Source organism: Bombus flavifrons, chromosome 10 (assembly GCF_040668555.2).
Source record: "Bombus flavifrons isolate JBK064 chromosome 10, iyBomFlav1_principal, whole genome shotgun sequence".
Lineage (NCBI taxonomy): Eukaryota > Metazoa > Arthropoda > Insecta > Hymenoptera > Apidae > Bombus > Bombus flavifrons.
The window spans coordinates 6,041,551-6,060,899 of record NC_138451.1 but is presented as its reverse complement, the minus strand read 5'-3'; the positions used below and the strand labels follow the sequence as shown (position 1 = coordinate 6,060,899).

The following is a 19,349-nucleotide window of genomic DNA, read 5'->3' as shown; positions in this document are numbered from 1 at the left end:
TTTGACGTTGTGTAGACAGGGGTGTCAATTCGGAGAATGAATTATTGCGTTCTAGTTCCGTGAACTTTCTCACAATCTTTTCTCCAAACTTCTTTTCTTTCGTATATGTAGTTCTTCTTTTTTCTTTTCGGTAAGATACTGTGGCAGGTATGCTGTAGACACGTCACCCTGTTCAACGCGCTGTTCTAAAACTCTTTTCTAAGTCTCGTTTTAAAGTTCGTGCTCGCAGATTTTTATAGACATTTTCAATTTCTGGCCGTTTCGTGCTTAGCTTTTCCAATAGACACGTCTCCCGTCTTCGGAGAAGAAATATTTTTGCAAATTCTTTTTTTCCCCCGCGTTCTTTAGCTACTAACGAAAATCGATATCAATCACGATAGTTGAAAAATTCCTACATGAACCAATACCACCTTTCGTTAATCCCTTCGTAAACTTCGTTCTCTAACTTCTAAAATCCTGTAAATTCCAAACTCCTCCCTCAATATCTACACATCACCCATACAATCCAAGCGTTCGAACCAGCCTGTCACCCTGTTTATCGTTCCATTCCGTTCGTCGTGCGACACAGCCGTGGACCGCGGTCGAGCCACCCTATATTCGGTCGCCAGTTGTTCCAGCGGAAACAATGGGCGCGGTTACATCGTGTCGCGCAGTCATTTATTTCCGGCATCGGTGCAGACCGCTTGAAACGTGAGAAGATTACTCAACCTTCCTCCAACCCTCTTCTCGTCTCGTCTCCGTGTTCGCGGTTATTGAAGATAATTGGGAGAAGTCAGGGGTGGAAACACGACTCTCTCTCTCTCTCTCTCTCTCATACACACACGCTCTTTGCCTATGTGTACAGGTTCGTGTCTCACGCTGATTGCCAGCAGCCACGTGAACCGTTCGCGATTTACACGAGACGACGACGCTCGGCTTTCCTCGGTTTGCGGATCACGGGCGTCGTACCAACATCCTAAACGCTCTTAGGTCCGCTAGTTTCCGGTTGCAAGCTCGCAAGCACGTTGCATTGTTTGTCAAAATGAATCTTCCGCTGTTAAGAGGTGACGGGTTGTCGCGAGAATTCGACTACAGTTTGTTTCCGGTTTACTGAAGGTGAGCTGCTCGAAACAACGTTTATACTAGGGTTTCTTCGAACACAAGAAGATTGCGTTGCAAGAGAATAGGGTGTCGGTGGTTTCGCTCGGGATTAATTGCTTCTGTTTTGTGGAAACGTTTTTGGTTCCCGCTTTTGCGTTTGTCTTACAGACAAGTGATTTGGGAAAGACGCGGACGAAATTCGTTTAAGAGATTTAGAGACGTGGAAGCTCGCGCAAATAGATTTATTAAAATACTGGACCAGGCTATTCTTGATAACCTTTTGTCCTTCTTTTTTCCTAGTTTCTTTGATATTATTATCGTCCTTCGTAGTTTGATGCTCGGTGAACTTGTATATTTTTGTTAAGCCATTGTCACGATACGAAATGTATATAGAAAATTTTAGATACTTTTATTTGTAATCTACCTGTTAATAAATAACGATATGAATTTAACGCTCGGTGAATTGTCAGATTTTCCTTGGAATACAGACATTTGATACCTGAGTTGGTATTTCGCAAAAGAATTGTGATAGGAATTTTAATTTATACGAAATACGGCAGAGCGTGAATGAAAATGAGAAGAAATGACATCAGATCGATAAGTTTTATCGGAATAAATTATCCTTGTAACCATTTAAAATCATTATTTCGCTGTAATTTAATATTAGTTTCCTTTGTACAGAATTCGAAATAAAATGCGTTATTTCAGCTTTGAGACATTAAATATAAAACTGATTATTAATTTTGTACCTGCAACGTATCTTACATCTATCGATATATCCAACCATCCGCTAATAATAATAATGGAATCAATGAAACGGATTAACGAACGTAATTCGATACCAACCAAAGAGAAATATTTAGCAACATTTGTTAAAACGTACATCAAATCGAAAAGATCATATGCAAAGAAAGTGACTGCAATCACGGTTCCAATTAGAATAGCATTCCGACAATCCCAATTAGCCAATTGCTTATGACAGTTAATCCGAGAATTTTAATGTTAATGTGACTAGGTAAATTACTCGTGACAGCTAGTAGAATAGACCAGTACGTAGCCAGACAAATTCCGTTTAAAGAGATACCTTCATAAAATTCACCTCGTTCTTTTCCATTACGTCCCGATAAAAACAGCTTCTCCGCGGTGTAACTCACATTTTGAAATATAAATTACAATTCACAACTACCCCTCGCGGAAGCCACATTACCCAACCTACAATTCCAAACCCACGACTTTGCTGCGATGGGAAACCATTGTGGTCAAAATAATCTCAATTGCACCATCTAATTCACACCTCCGTCCACGATTTCGAACCTGGTGAATAAAACATTCATCTTGCAAGGGGATGAAACGCGAGCAACTTGCGAGGGAAACCAAACAATTTCCATGGCGCTCTACGGAACGGTTTCCATCAAACGAAACCCACGTATCAACCAGACCAAATTATTTTTTTATAACGACATCCGGTATCACGAAAGCTTGTCGCGTTGACTTTTCCCAGTCCACGTGTTTTCTGTACGCAGGAATTTTTTGTTACCAGGCTTCGTTCTCGTTTCTTCCATTTCTTTTCTGCTTGTTTCAAACGGTTGCGATGGATCACTACCGCGACAAGGGAGCAATGGATACGGTTGGAAACGGCGATGCGAGGCGACGGCGACCTTAATCCGCGCACCCCATCCTCGCCAGGCCGGATATCTATGTAAATAAGCGGCTTCACGACCATTTCAACGAGCAACGATCAAGAACTCGCTTCTGTCTGCTCCTAAACGTTTCTGGATATTACAGGGTGGCGAGGGAACGTTCCGTTTCTCCTGGGAGGGGTTGCAAGTTGCGTAGAGGTCGGAGTTTAACTCGAAGCACTTTCGAAACATCTCTTTCCATCGTTCTCGATAGAACGTTCGTGTATTTGGCAAATGTTTGAGAGAATAAGTTGTAACTTGGAAGATATTAATAGTTAAAAGTTTGAATACCTAAATTTTCGAGAATTTATCTTTATATTTTATTCCGAGAAATTTTACAAAGGAAATATTAATCGTTCCTTTGCGTTCTATTCATCGACGAATTTCAAAGCGATTAGGGTGGCTTGCAAGTACGTGAACTCGTCTAATCTAAATTTACGTATAGTTCTATATCTACATAATCTAAATCTCAGCATAATCCTATATAATCTATGTAATCTAAACTTGTATAGTCTGAAATCTTACAAGTACGTAGACCGAACAGCACAATTTCGCCCGAAGCCCATCTAAATTGAGTCTAGAGAAAATTGGATCGATTATTGGTCTGCAGCTTGGTGGAATTGTAATCGATCACCCATTGATCCATCGCGGACTCTTGATGTAATCCAATATAAGCGGCAAGCTCTACGATCAGGCGTATCTACTACCGCAATCATCTATTATTCCTCGTCCACCTACACGCGTCCATCCAGGCCAATCTATATCCACTAAAACGTCACGTTATGTTAAACATTCGATTCCTAGCAAGAACCTATTTCTTAAGAACCAACATTGGATCGATAAGAACAGTACTTTACAAGTTACGATATATTTATCGCAAACATACTGTTCACAATGGTCACGAAATTGTTTCAACAGTCAATTACTCATTATGTTAACAAGACTCGATTAATTAATTTAATGATACCACTTTTAACACTGATTATACTTATTCCCTTTTACCAGCTGTATGTTAACACTAACGTCTTGTAACCTTCATATACATTTCCCGATTGCTTTCAAATTCTACAAGGATTTTTTTCATGCCAGTTACCCTCGATTTTACAAGAAATTTCATTTTACACACGCGAAGGTAGATTAAGTTCCCCCGAATCCCATTAAAACTTCTCGCCTTCCATAACCATCGACCATCCGTTAACGAATCGAACCGGTTACCCTATTCCACCCTCCCGTCCCGCAATTCTCCATAATTCATCGATCCGTCGAACCACCGGTGTTCTCAAGGATTCCTCGTGGAAAAACTACCCTCTGCCTCTCGCACCCTTTTCCACCTACCTTCTGGTTCCATTTTCACGATGCTTAAGTGGTCACGTTCGACGAAACGCCGGGAATCGGAAACTCGCGAAGGAAGTTGCGGAATCTTCGAGAAGGAAACTGCGTTCCGATAAAATGACTGGCGTGTCTATATATCTACGACTGGCAGAAGATATCAACCAAGGATAGAAGGATCACTTTGACGCGACGAACGATTCTTAGTCGTGTTTCAAACGAACAGAAAAAGAGAGAGAGAGAGAGAGAGAACATTCTCTTGGGTGCGTGTGTCTGCGAGACCACCGCGTGTAAAAGCATCAGAGAGACGAAGCAACTCGTTGAAAAGTTTCACGTCGAGCTGCCACCACCTCCGACATTTCAACCGAACCGCTTTCTCGTACAACACCCTGTACGCTGAGTTTTCCGTGACTCTCTATCTTTCTCTCTCTCTCTCTCTCTCTCTCTCTCTCTCTCTTTCACTCTTTCCACCCTTTTACTCCCGTTCCCAGTTTCTTCTTTTCTTACGCTCGTTCCCGCTCGGTGACTTCGTCGACGACACACGGCAACTCGCGAGATTTCATTTGCAACACGGATAGGGTGGCTATTTGAATTTTCTCAGGGCGAAGCTGAGATTTTTTGTCGCTCGCTCGAGTGGCAAGTTCGATAGCGCGAAGGCTGATCGCTGAGACGTCCGTTTCAACGCGGAGATTGTGATTTCTTTTTGCTCGGGAAATGTTGGTTAGATCGATCAAGTTTGATAAACGCGGTAAATTTGCTAAATTTTCCAAATATCGCGTACATCCTGATTTTTACAGATTTCGAACTTTCACGACCATCAGATTTCCATCGCGTTAGTAATCACTCTGAATGTCGATGAGTGACGTTTGGATAAAATCGGAAGCGAGGTTATGGATAATGCGGACGATGTATTGTAGATTATTTTAGGATATTTGAAAGATTGATATTTCGAATTCTGAAAATTTCCTGTAACGTCATGTGAAAGAAAACATAAAAAGTGTATAAAACCCCGAAGAAAGGGATTGTGAAAGATTCAACGAGCGTGGATTTCAGAACAAACAAATAAAAAATGGGATCGAGGAAAAAAAGGGTTGTCTGTCACGAAAGGAGGGCACAAAATCGATCGTTCACGTTGGATTTTGACGAGTCGAAATTGTTTGAACGTCTGGTTCGTCAAGCCTTGTTCGACGTTGACGCCTGTTATCTTCGTACGAGGCTCCTCTTCTCAATCAGCAGTTGACGTACGGTCGACTTGTTTCGCCATTAAATTACATCCGCATCGGTTTGCTATCCGGGATTAGATTGTCAACTGAGAATTATTGTCCCCCGCGCTGTCGCAACATGACTGACGTATTGTAACGATTTACGATAATCGACTGTAACAGGCTAGACACGTAGCGGGATCTAGCTGATAAACCAATAATAGATCAGGATATTTTAGCTGGCGGTGGTCTGACGCGTCTCGCCGCGTATTCGTAGACTATGAAACCGACTGACGATCGTTTCTCGATACCGCGTTTCACGACTCGTTCGATTTATATCGCCTGCGCCGGAAAAAACAAAAAGGTTGCGAAGACTTGCAACGTATGAAGTTTTCGTAATAAGAATTTTATTCGTTTGCTTGAGAAGAAAATTGTAATAAACCGCAGATTTGTATATTTCTATCCAACGTTTAGAATCTGATAAAGTTACGTTATAGGGTTGTTCGGAATGTAATTTCGTCTCTTTCGTTTAGATGTCATTAGACGTATTTTTAAACAGTCAATTTCGTTCTAATCTATAGGATGATTGTATATTATATTTTGACTACTGACATTTCAAGGAAAACTTGTTTTTGAATCTGACAAGCCATTTTTGTTTGTTGTCGAAGCAAAAATGGGAAAGCAAAGTGAACTTTTCTGGCTTTTGCTCTTTTATTACTGTAAAGGTAAAAACGCAGTGCAAGCAAGAAAAAATTGTGTGACGTGTATGGTGAGGATGTGTTGACTGAACGCCAGTGACAGAATTGGTTTTCGAAATTTCGTTCTGGCAATTTTGATCTCAAAGATGCATCGCGTGCTGGAAGGCCAGTGACGAAGACCAAATGAAGTCATCGGTGGAAGCAAATCGTCGCTTGACAGCACGAGAAATTGCTGTGAGATTGAATTTACATAACTGAGTGAAGCTATTTCCTTCTATTAAAAAATCGTCTTTCATTTTCATATATATATATATAAAAAAAAAATAAAATTACCTTCCGAACAATCCATTAGCTGAATTGACTGGTACAACAATAGTATGATTAATGATTCCCTAATAATCTTATAGTGTTGTGACGAGATTCGATTGGGCGCAATGGTTAAATGTCAAACACTGTTCTCTGGATAGGCAAAGACGAGTTTAACCCCTCAACCTACGATTTACGTTCGAGAATTTTGGGCCGAAAACGTAAACAAGCTATTATATATTATATTACATATTATATTTGGCCCGATCATCGTACTACGGGCTATGCCCATAATATTTACGTTTGGTCCGATCATCTACTGCGGGCTATGCCTGTAATATTTACGTTTGACCCGATCATTACGCTATGCCCGTAGTTGTAGGTTAAGGGGTTAAAGCTGCAGGTTTCTGCGTTACATGATTGCAGTCTGATTGATGGATTACAACAGGCGAATGTACTGTCTTCGTCTTAAGCTGCTTAAATGACACGTGATATGTTTGAGCGATGATATTGCAGCCGGATACCTTAGCCGATATTTTATAGCAGTAAGTGGATAGTATCGAATTATGTGAATCAAAGTTTTTCGTTAATATTATCATATATCATTTATCATCTTCTCCCTCTTTATCCTATACTAATACAAAATTATTTCTTAACATACAACATCCTAAAACGAAATACCACAACACGTAATTTTTACGTTAACGACAGTCTCACTCAGTTTCGGACTTGCTCTCTCAAGCGGCTTTCAGTATCAAGGAAACGAACAAATTACGGCCGCGGAAGTGTTAATTGGAGTATTCAGACTTTCACAACGACCTAGTTTACGATTCAGTAAAGACGTATACTTCCTTCCTTAATTATATCCTTAATTACAAGCCTGTGAATTTTCATTTCGACTCAATCGACCATCATTGCAGAAAAGAAAAAAGATACTCAACTCTTTAGATTTTTTTTCTCTTACCACTTCATCATTCACACCACCACTCCATCTCTTCCAAAATTAACCCTCCCACACTTGAAATTTCCAATTCCAATAAGAATCACACTGGACTCTCGCAATCCCAGAAACCTTATCAAGATATCGATATCGAAACCCAGAGAGAAAGACAGAGAGAATCCCGTTTCTTCACTTTGGATCAATCTCCGTCGATATGAAGCAGCAGTTTTTCCTCTCATGACCATCCTTCGTCCTCCTCCCCTGTATTACTCCCTTATCCCTTCAGAAACGTCCAGAATCGAGGAAAATGACCCGAACCGAAGCGACTGTTGGCGTCCAAAAATCAATATCCTTGGATATCAAAGTATATACGCATGTTGATTTTAGGAGACGACGATCGTCGTCGTCGTTATTTCTATAGGCCTTACTCGTTCGCGCGCCGATTTTAGAAATTGGATCTGACGTGGCATAAGCCGTGATTCATGCCTGACCGTAGCTGGCCTAACGTCCAGCAACGACCTATAGTAATCTATCGTGAAACGGGGCTTTCGGGCTGCACAATCGCGCCGATAACGCGCAACGACACGCCGATAACAGGATTTAGATGGGGGGAGGGGGAGGGAAAGAGTAGGGTTGAGCGAGAGTAACCGTTCTCCGGAGCTACGAGAGAGTTAAGTAGAATTCGCTGAAAGATCCTATCGATTGGGTCAGCTGTCTCTGATACCATGTTTCGAACTAGGAATTCTACCTTGGTTTTGCGAACGATGTTTTGCGGTGTATCTTGTGTAACATTGATAAGATTGGAATTTTAGCGAATTTGATCGTTAGGGTGTGATATAAAGCGTCGTAAGTTGCTACTTGCAGCACGCAATTAAAAAAGAGGTGGAACCTAAACGGAGATTTGTTTTATCTAACAAGCATCGATCAGCAACGAGTACAATATTTTGGATCTTTAATATTTTTGTGTGTTATATGCGATCTCTTAAAAAAGTCTAGGACGAGACTTATTTTGACGTTACAATTATTATTGTTTTATCTGAATATAATTTTTAAGCGTAACCCTTGGCATTTGCGTTCATATTTATCAAATAAAAATCTGGCCGCATTTTTCCACTTTTACGATATTATTAGCGATTAAGAAAATATTACGTAGGTTAAAAAAACTAATTCGCTACTATCTGATGTTCCCCTACATCGATTCTTCTATAACACCAAAAAGGAAAGAAAAGGGAGGAATCGACGAGCTGACGAACCCCCATATCTAGCCAGTTTCCTGTGGGTCGAGTTCGTGAAGGGGTTTCATTTTGGCTGGCAATTTCCTCGGACGATCTCGTCGGGATACGACAGAGTGGCTGCTTAAAATTCTGACTCGGGGTGGGGATGTTATTAAGCATACTCCTCATGACATGTTCCTTTCTCCTTTCGTTCCCTTCTGCACCTCTGTTGGCGACCAAGAAACGTTCTTCCTTGTGTGTAACGGAGGGAAGAAGGCGGGCCTCGAGAATCCATTTGAATTTCAATATTTTTGAAGCGTCTGCGATCGATCGCCGACTTCTCCGGTCGAGAATCGTCATGACGATGGATTTTTGTTGCTTTTTTCGAATATTTCGTAGATCGCTGTGTACGCGTACGTAATTTCCTCAATTTCATAGCGAAATGTTAATCGATAATTATTTCAGTGTCTGATTTCTGTCCGAGTACAATTGTACCAAAGGTACATTTAGAGTCCATCCAGGTACGCAGAGATAAAAATTGGAAAGATTCGAAAAATGTATACAACAAAGAAAGTTGTAAATAGTTAAAACGCAGAAATAGTACGAATAAAACTGAACGAGCAATGGGTTACACTTTATAGCGCCTAAAGATTTAAACACATAGACCAGATGGAAATAAACTCAGAACACTTCTTTCTATTTATTAACGCGATAAAGAGGAGCAAATGATCAGATGCGCAATCATCACCATGGAGAAAAGTAGGCTCGTTCCTTTCTCTTTTCCTTCCACTCTATGAATGGGACTGTTTTTATCCGCGTAAACAACTTTACGGTTATAGCTCGCGCTTAAGGGCGGGTGAAGGGCCTGGCCGGAGAATTCTGTGGGAAATTCGGCGATAAAAACGGGACGCGCGATGCTTCCTTTCCGAGCTAAATTACCCGGGCATACTTTACGGGATCTAATTTCGAATACCGTAAATAACTTATGAGGGTAACCGGAGATCCGGCTGCCGCTGCAGTTTCCCCTCTACTCTTCCGGTTTGTTCGCGTTGGATTCGTCGCCGGGCAAAATTCGTTAACGTAAACGAACCGCTATTGCACCTCCGCGTACATACGTACATGTACACAAATGTGTATTATAGCAAATGGGAATACAGATCGTGATTTGTGTCTTTGGGTATCGATGTTATCACTTATTAACAGATGACGAAATTACCCTGGGCTCGTGGTTAAAACCCTTAATAAACGTTACATTAATTCGGAATTAATAAGCACCGAATAGCGACGAGGATATCACCAACCAGTTCCAAAATATTTCAACGTCCACGGGGATGATATTACGCAGCGGAAGTTCACGCGCTGCGCTATCTGTCATCGCGAACGTGCCACGCTCCATCGAGCTTGCTTATTTTCCGCGATAACGCCGCCCAGTGATCCTGTATCCCTTGTTGCATTGCTGCTGGAATGCGAACAGACGCGAGCATGCCACGGCTTGTAATAATGTACGGTCCTGCAATATGGCCTGTCTACGAGCGGCCATTTAATATTCACGTCTCCTTCACACTATAGTTTCCTATCTTCTAAGACCTACACTTAGTATTTTCGCATCAACACCGTTTTATGATAAAGTAACGCTCTAAACCTAATTCTGACAGTTATATGGAGGTAAGAATGTTAATTCCAAAGGTGGAAGGATAGTTTGAAACATCTTACTGACAGGAAATGAACGAAGAAACTACGTTTTCTCAGAGTTAGAGGCTTATTTCCTGGATCTTAGAACGAATTCTCAATTGTATCATTCTCCCATTGGATGGAAGAATTGCATTTACTTTAACACGAAAGTCCTTCTTTTTTAAGGTTTTATTACGATATTGGGCATTTAGACTGATATTTGTGATCGTTTATGGCTATACTTCTATTTTCATAATTAGAAATGCTATTATAAAATTAGAGCAATATTCTAGGAATATTGAACAGCATGATTAGGTATTATGCAACGAGGAAGTATGGATGAAAATAAATTTTAGATTAGCGAGACACGAACTAATGAAATTTGGATTTAGAGTCAAGTGTTCCGAGAGTTTAGCTGACGAAGAATTATGAAGGTTTTACGATATACCATTATTAATGGGCTATTCGGACAGATGTTATTAATTCTACGGTATTAGCACCCAATTTTCGAGTATTACACAGATAGTTCTAGATCCTTCTTAATATTTACTAACCCTTTATGAGAAGAACCGGTGTACTTATGCACGTGCATAAGTATCCTAACTGAACATTTTCCGCATGGCTGAAATGTACGAGAGAAAAAAAATTCAGTTTTGCTGACTTTCGGCGAACTTAATAAGAATACCCGGGAAATTATACTGCAATGCAGTTCTGCGTACGTAAAACTGCTTACGTAACCAGATCTTCCGACCTACGAGCAAATACACCTAATTCCTCTTGATAATCCACTTTCCAAACAAAACTGTTCTACTCGATCATTAATTTAAACATCCATTAATCTTTGACGATTCAACAAACATTTTGGTTCTTTATTGTTCAAATACTGCAACCTCGTCAATTACGATGATAAAATTAATAATAATAAATTCTAAGGTAAATATAAAAAGCCAATGTTTCTATGTTTTTCAATTTACAGACTTACGAAACTAAATATGCGTCCCTCGATTATCGACGCTCTCTCAACGGTTCTACACACCAATCAGCTCGTCGACCAGCACAACGAGGAATAAACTCATCTGACCCATTTCCGTATTCCACTCCATTTTACTCCCAGAACCACCCCGTGCCCGGCATCCCCCTGAGACACACCGTTACTCCAACTTCCTCACGGTTCTCCAATAATTTTCAAGATAAGTGGCCGAGGTTGACCGCGGTTAACTCGGTTCCGGTCCATCGTGGCCAAGTTTCGCAAGGGCTACTTCCGTTCTCTCAAGTTTCTTAATTTTTTATTAATAGCCCAACGCCTGGATTCAAGTTTACTCGAATCCTTATCCCGATGGATCGAGTTTCGCGGTTTCGTCTCATCCCTACGAATTTCTTCCCGCTCGTGGCCTCTCGTGTCGATCGACGTTCCTCCGTCTTTCCTCGTTACTCGCCACGACAAGAAACTCGTAACCCCGCCCATCCGACGATTTTCACCCGTTTACCGTCCCTTTCGTTGATCTTTCGGAAGCTTTAATTCCGACCCATCGCCAGTCAGTCTGCAAGTTATTGGATGAAAAACGAGCAATCGCGCAGCCGTGTCCCATTGGAAATCGTATCGATCAAAGATAATCGGGAAATTATATTTGCCCTCTGCTCCACGAGAACTCTAGCCTGTCGCAAAAATGGTCCCAAACGCGTTTCAATATTTACGCAGCTCGTAAGGACGAGCTGAAATTCATCGTCGAGGGTATTTTGCTTGGAACGTTGTCAAGATCCTTGGCTGAATACTTTCCACGGTGTACGAAGGCTGGAAAGTAATCGAAACTGTTTCTACTGGGATAACGAGTATCGGAAATTGAAGTTACGAATTTTAAAGCTGTACGGAGCCTTTCTTACATTATATCAGTTATTGCTACGTTCTTCTTTAGTTTGTATACATCTGTTCAGCGATTAAACAGTAGATGTTCGTGCAAATTTATACCACCTGCTTGCTAGAATACTGTCAGAATTAAATGAAATAGAAAGGAAAGTATATTTCCCTATTAAATAGTTGAATAATTAACCAGCTGTGTCTCGAAGTAATTTCACATATGTCTGACTTGTTTTGCTGTGTAAACGATGGACAGGTTAAGGAACCCTTACGATGGAATTAGAAATAGAGCGCAAAGGTTGAAATGGAACGGGTTTGGAGAGTAAGATGTGAGGAAAAAGAATCAATTGATTGAGTCGATGGGCTGGGATTCGGGGCTGGATTTGTCATGTGACGCGGCGAAGAATCGCTCCAATTAATTGGACTGCCTCTCGACCTGTGGAACTCTCTTAGCCAGGGCTTAAGCGCGTTTTAATTAATCGTAGATGATTTCTTTCTTTCTCATCCCGGCTATGTACGCCTTTGCCGACAATTCGGTTTGATTCCCCGAGTGGTCGAGCAAAATTCTGTTTTCTTCTTGAGAATTTTATCCAGCAAGGTAGATTAACTCTCGAAATACAAAGGTACGTAATTTTTATTACAGGCGAAACTTTCATTCGTCGCGAGTAACTTTTCATAATTCACAGTTTACTAGAATCACGCAATAATTTTTTTCATATATTCATATATTTCGTAGTATCTGAAAAACATCCTAGTTTCTATCGATGTTTGTATTTTAGAACGAAGAAGATAACAAAGAGAATCTTATAATCACGAGTACGATTAAATCGAAATAGAATCTTCAATCGTAGAATGGGAAAAATTGATAGGAAGATGAGAGAACTTTGTAGATGAAAAGACTATTGTGTTTTATTTTTATTCGTTCCTATTTTGACAACAGATTGATGGAATTCGATGTTTCACGGGTAAATGGAGGACCGTAATATTTCAATAACAGCCAGGAAACAATTCGTCGGCCAGCTATGGACGTGGGTTCATCTCGTCTGAAAAACGATACCCTTTCGATCGATAGGCATTATGCGTATTGGTTGTTCCTAGCTTTTCAGTTTTTTTTCTCAGTATTGCCTTCTGACCCTTTGTCGGAAACTGTACCTCACTTTCATGGTTTTCAACAAGGACGCCTGGTAATCTTCTGCACTTCCTTTTGAAGCCCGCGATTCGATCTCGTTGATTGATTCTCTAACGAAGTGCCTCAAATAAGTAACAAACGCGTTAATTAAAATTAAGAGCGAACAATGTTCGTGCGCTCGAACGTTGAACTTTGAAACTGGAATCATTTTCGATGGCAATTTAATTTTTTCAAGGATAAGAAAGGTAATAGAGGGAAGATTTTAAGATAAGACTTCTGACGGCAGACAGACTTCAAGAAATAGATATTCAAATGGTAATTACGAATCTAAGCTGTTAACAAGAAACGTTGAAACGTCTCGAAACGTGTTCCATCTAGGCTAAACATCTACGGTATATTCAGTTATGGCGCGTCTTTGAGGAAGGATGATTCAAATGATAATTAGGAGATAAAGTTCTGAGAGATTCGTGGAAATACTATAACTCGTGCTTAAATTATTCCACGTAATATCCTCTATTAAAACATATTACAGAACATATCAAAATGAATGGTATTTTCATGAAACGAAGATGTAAATGGCACAATCAGAGAAGCGAGTGAAGGTTCAATCTCAAACGACAAAAGACACCATTATATTCAACTTCGCAGTGTCTCTTCGTTCCCTTTAATTTACTTGCAATCGTTATGAGCAACCAACGAATACGCGCTGCTTTGCAGTCCATAAACATCTCCCAGAGTTTAACGTTTCATACGTTCTTAATATATTTAACAATATACGTAATATTTTCCATATATACAATTCTAAAATTCTATACAATTCTTCGATTATTAACGTTAATACCATTCTCGTTAATACCATTCCTTCAATAATTGTAAAAAAAAGATACAAAGAAACGTCAACGTCGAAATATCATCGAAATGATTTTTCATCGAAAAAATTGCCACGAAAATTCCCTTTCCCAAGAAACAGCCAGTCACCGAAAACGCGAGTGGAACGATAACGAAAGCAAGACACTTTCAACCCCCGTGACTAAGACCGTCCGTTCACCTGTCTACGAGGCGGTTGCTTCAATTTCTGTCAGTCTTCCACCCTCCATCGCCCCCGCGGAGAGGCGTTATCGGTTTTTCGTCTGCCAGCGAACAGAATCGTACGTGCCTCGACAAACGTTTTCGCCCGGCGCTGTATGGTCGAAGCGTATACCTTTTGTCCGTCGTTTGTCCCGATTCTCCGTGTCGTTCGTGCGCGTCCATCGAGTATCCACGTTCCACGGACGTCGTGCTTTCTCTTTTCCTTTTCGGTCAGCTCTCTGTTCATCCTTTTGACTCGACGATAAGCACAGCCCTTTCTTTACCTGGTTGCTCCCTTCATCGCCAACGCGAGAAGCTTCCCTCGAGGACGTTTTCCTCTTGTTCCGCGCGAGTGGCTTATCGTCAATGTTTAATCCTCCCCTTCCTCGGGGTGGGACTATCTTTATTTCCATCGCAATACGCCGATCGAAACGACAGTAAAAGCGACGAGAGACGACGATTGAATTGTAAAGCACGCCGTGGGAGTTTCTGCGGGCGTGCAGGTGAGACGGCGAATTAGACGTCTGCGGCCAACCCTTGTGCCATTGTTTCCTTATAGGCTGTGAAAGATTTTTGATCGCGTTAATCTACTCGACAATTGCGGATGTCGGTTTTTATACAGAACCCGATGGATTTTATTTGCTTCAAATTGAGGACATTTATGCAACCATAGAAAATTTGAACGTGCCAAAATGTACAGGATATACATACATACATACGCAATATGTATGTATATACATATATACGGTATATACATACGCAAAAGTACAGGGAATATCTAAAATGTCTGTTACAATTTATTTTAGAGTACGAAACAAATCTCTATTTAGATCTCGTTTCTTTACGTACGTATGTTCATAAAAATGTGCAGTTATACGAAGCCAATAATACTCGTACAAAATAATAGTCAAAAAGCTCATGAATGCCTTTACGGATATACCTAGTCGTTATAAAGGAACGTTGATGTAAAATTTTCCTCTTCTAATGGAAATTTTACTATTTCTAACTGTCGGAAGCCATTGATGGCATAAACTACTCGGTACGCGTAGATAAAAAACAATTTAAATGAAACGAAATACGAAGTAAAAGGTATCGTGTTACGAGTCGTTAAGCAGAGCAACAACTTTTCAAGCTTGGTTCGCATTTAGAACATGAAACTTTCATCACGAGTGTTCATGGTGATTAAAAGTGTTTTCCCTTTAGCATGCGAACGTAGACGAACGACAAGCATCCGGCATTCCCGACGTATTTTTCACCGGGACGCGAATATATTTTTTATCGTGCTGCACGACGCGTTCTACGTACCACCCTCTTTAAGTTCTCCGTCCCTCCCTTATGCTTTATTTATCCAGGACTGGAGTTCGCTGCCTAATATCCACCGGCCGTAATGAAGATAAGGCACGGCGAAACGAAGCGAGTGGCTGCGCTTGAACGTCGAAACTTTTCGCATAGAGCTTCGCGGCAATTGCTGCAACGCTTTCCGCGGAAACGCCTCGAGATAAAACTTGCGAATAACACCGAACCGTTATTTACAATTACGTACGCAGCCAGCCAATCTGGGACCGCTGTTTTCTCTTCGTTTCTTCGAAAGCAGCACGCTCGTTTCTTTCGAATTTGAACAGTTTCACAGATTTCAGATTTTTACCAGATCCTTTGATACCACAGAGTTCTTCGATAATTCAATGATTAATATATATGCGTGTTGATCGTATGTACATGGATATCGATCAACAGCATATTATATCGTAATATGTATAGCATTCTTTGATACTAGAGTAGAAGAAAGTTTCTTCGATAAGGGAAAAATTATTTTCATCTCGTACAGTAAAACAGGTCAAACGTATTTATGGCATAGAACGACGCGATGATGGTTAGGAATGTTTAAAGCAGAATAATGTGAGAAACTGTGTGCAGAATAAGAAGGATATAAACGTGGCGCGTAAAAATTCCGAGGTATTGTGAGATTTACGACTCTATTTCATATGTTAAGAAGTTCACCGACTTCCACCAGCCACCTAAGATTCCTGGAGACATTCAACTTTGAATAATATCCTTAGCGTCGAACGATTCCGGTTTTCGTGTGTAATTGAATCCTCGTAAAATTTGCTACGTAGAAACTCGATTTAAAAATACACGCGAAGTTGTCGGGTGCTTCGAAAACTCGGAAATTCTTTCCACTTTGATAACTATCCTGTAACGGAAACATTTCTGGAATCATAGTAAAATGTAGTTTATATTTTTGTTCTGTTTTTCTTCGATCTGTGTCGCGATAGAAAGAACCTTAATCTTCGACCAGGTCCACAGAGGATACCACGGCTCCAGATTTTTCTCCCTCGAATTCCAGACGAAATTTACGAGCCAGTTCGTTCGGCTGGACCCTCAGATAGAGACCCTTTCAGATGGAAGCTGCTCGCGTGTTTATCTACGGCCATACACTCGCCAACCGTCATTACCGATATTTGTAACACGATCGAGCTGAATTTATAACTGTACGGGACATTAAGCCGGTCGTATGTGAGCTTAAACTTCCTGAAAGCTTGCTGGTAAGCAAAATCTGATGCAACTGTTTATATTTTTTCCCCAAATATAAACAACCTTCTCGTACTTTTATTCGCGTTTAAATATCAGATAAGAATGTAAATAGAAACGTGATACAAACTTATGATATTTTAAAATATCAAACAATAAGGAGTGTAACGAATTCAGTTCTTGGATTTCTGAGTCGTTAAAAAATTTTCGCCGTCCTATCTTCTTCTCTCTTTGTTTAATCCTCTGCATTTGCATAATAAGATTTAATTTCACTGAAGCGTAATATTATTATTTTATAAACCCAGGGGACAAAATTTAGGATTCGGCAAGTCGGTTCCCGGAATGTCAGGAAAAACACCACTGTCGTTAAGAGCCGGATGCAAGGGTATGCAGATGGCCGGTCGTAAAACAGACCACCATAAAGCGCCACGCCTCGCAATTACTGTCGTCTGACTCGCAGTAGTCGTGGAACGTTACTGGTCAGACACGTGCTCTCAAGAATCGAGCTTTATCTACATCGTTACATCACATTGTTCTTTCCGCCTATTCGAACTTACTATTTTATAACGCGTAATAGTACAATTTGCTATAGTATAACTTGTACTATTACACAGTTGTATTGTGTATACTGTTGCAACTGAAGTTAAACGAACATAATTGATGTTGAATAAGATCATTCTTGATTCCCTCTTTTTGGATAGCATAACCATCGTGTATACTTGATCAACACGTGCTATTATTACTAACGTTATATTACAGATAATTTTATCTCTTGTCTGTAAAAATTTCAATTTTACGGTTCATTTCACTAATATTCCCTAACTTACATCTTAAGGCGGTAGCAATTAGTTTAAGCAGGATTTATGACACGGACATGACGTCTCTGCTATTTTACAGTTTACGTTGAATACGTATCGTTCCCATGTACTATCTAAATTCTATAGCCAGGAAAGTTTTGAATTTTAATAAAAACGAACGAGATAGTCGAAGTTCCTTCTGGCACTGACGTATCGCAAACTCTCGAGTGTCGAATCTATGCACGCGGCCGGTGAGTATCTTCACCTGGGGTTTTCCCTGACTCTAGTGACCTGTGTCCCGCTCCGATATCCTGAGGATGGTGTTTTCATTGCCAATAATTAAGAGGTTAAGTAATTCTTGGTATATGTTGGTAAATTGGTATATCTTGTGAAAAGGAATGAAGAATGCAGGTTCGAGAGTCTACACGCAAATCATTCGCTAAATTATACTCGCGTACGCATTATTATCCAGTTCATTTGAAAGTCGCCAACAGTCGACTATTCGCGATGCAACGATATAACTTGAGAACAAAGTACACCAGAACGCGTGTTTATCTAACTGCTTTCACAGCTTTGTTTCGTTCGTCCGTTGCTGAAACGTATCCCACATATTATAAAACACTGTGCACGAAAGCAGGATAAGGGAACTGACATCGACAAAAAGACAAAGAAACCTTCGTAACACCTCCATAAATGCGCTTACGAGTATTCCTCGTCAAAGATAGCAACATCACTCGTTTGTAGCCCATCCGTTATAACGTTACTGTAATTACATAAAACTTCGTTTAAAACGAACAACATCGTTCTACTTAAAAGAAGACGTAAAGCATAAAATGAACACGAAAGCGGAGCTTCATTAATTAACTTAGTCTTCAGTTCGTTGAAATTGGTTCGTCTATTAACGTCAGCGTTTTTAATAAACGAGCGTGTCGATCGAGAAAAATTCCGCTCGATAAAAATACTCGCAACAAACATTGCCCTTTCCCGTTTCCTTTTTTTTCTCCTTTTCTTTCTTTATCGATATTCCTCCGCTTTTTCCTGTTCGACGAGTAATTATTCTCAGTGACGACAAACCACCCCTGTCCAGCAATTTCAGTCTCCCTTGGTGACGTTCTTGAAATCGCGGCCACTCGCTGATTTTTCTGCACGATTTCCCGCGGGAGAAAAGCCGGTACGAAAGAATTCGCGAAAACAAAATCCTGTGAGGATACCGGCATGGAAATTTAGCCGTAAGCACGCCCTCGAAAAAAATCAAACTCGATTGATCCGATACCAACGCTTTGTGCCTTTTCATATCTCCGAGCCACGGCCCATTTTGGAGGGAAAAAGTTTTTATTGCAAGGTTTCCATTTCATTGCTGACAGCTAAGGCCGATAGTCAAAGAAATTTCATCGGTTAATTTCCAAAAGCTTTGCTCAGTATTGTAAAGTAAACAACTCGGACAAACGAAAAATAGAAAAATGGAAAATATTCGTTCGAAACGATTTAAAAGATATGTAAAAATTTGCTTAAAAAAATTCTGCGTCTGGTACGGTTTATCTTCGAGGAAAATATCGCGTGAGATGGTCTCGAGAGTATCGGAGTGCGATCTATCGACGCCACTAGGACGGAAATCCCCCGAGGGGTGAGCGCGAGCATACGATTGCCTTCGATTCTTCGTATTTTTACGTGCGTGCGTCGACGTCTCGGATCCGTTCTCGCGAAAAATTGCACGCAGAGAGAAACTTCTCAACGACTCGAGAGTGTTACGCTCAGTTTGGTTGTGATAAACGAGCGGAGACGACTCTTGAAAAATGTCTAAGCCCTTGTTGACTGTCTTCAACAGCCTGAGGGACGTTCTCGCGACGAGTGA

General features: G+C 40.6%; 2 protein-coding genes across 4 annotated transcripts in view; one reads left to right on the top strand and one right to left on the bottom strand.

Moving 5' to 3' along the window:
* Positions 1-19,349, top strand: part of LOC138184569 (uncharacterized) — a 132,267-nt gene that overhangs the window by 28,388 nt on the left and 84,530 nt on the right. The window lies entirely within an intron of this gene.
* The window catches only part of LOC138184570 (uncharacterized), a 181,573-nt gene that overhangs the window by 127,495 nt on the left and 34,729 nt on the right, over positions 1-19,349 (bottom strand). Inside the window, exon 3 of one of the 3 annotated variants that reach the window (XR_011174350.1) lies at positions 12,903-14,731. The exons of the other annotated variants lie outside the window; for them this stretch is intronic. The gene's annotated coding sequence lies outside the window, so the exon portion shown is untranslated. Of the gene's footprint in view, positions 1-12,902; positions 14,732-19,349 lie in introns of those variants that run through there. 3 annotated transcript variants of the gene reach the window in all.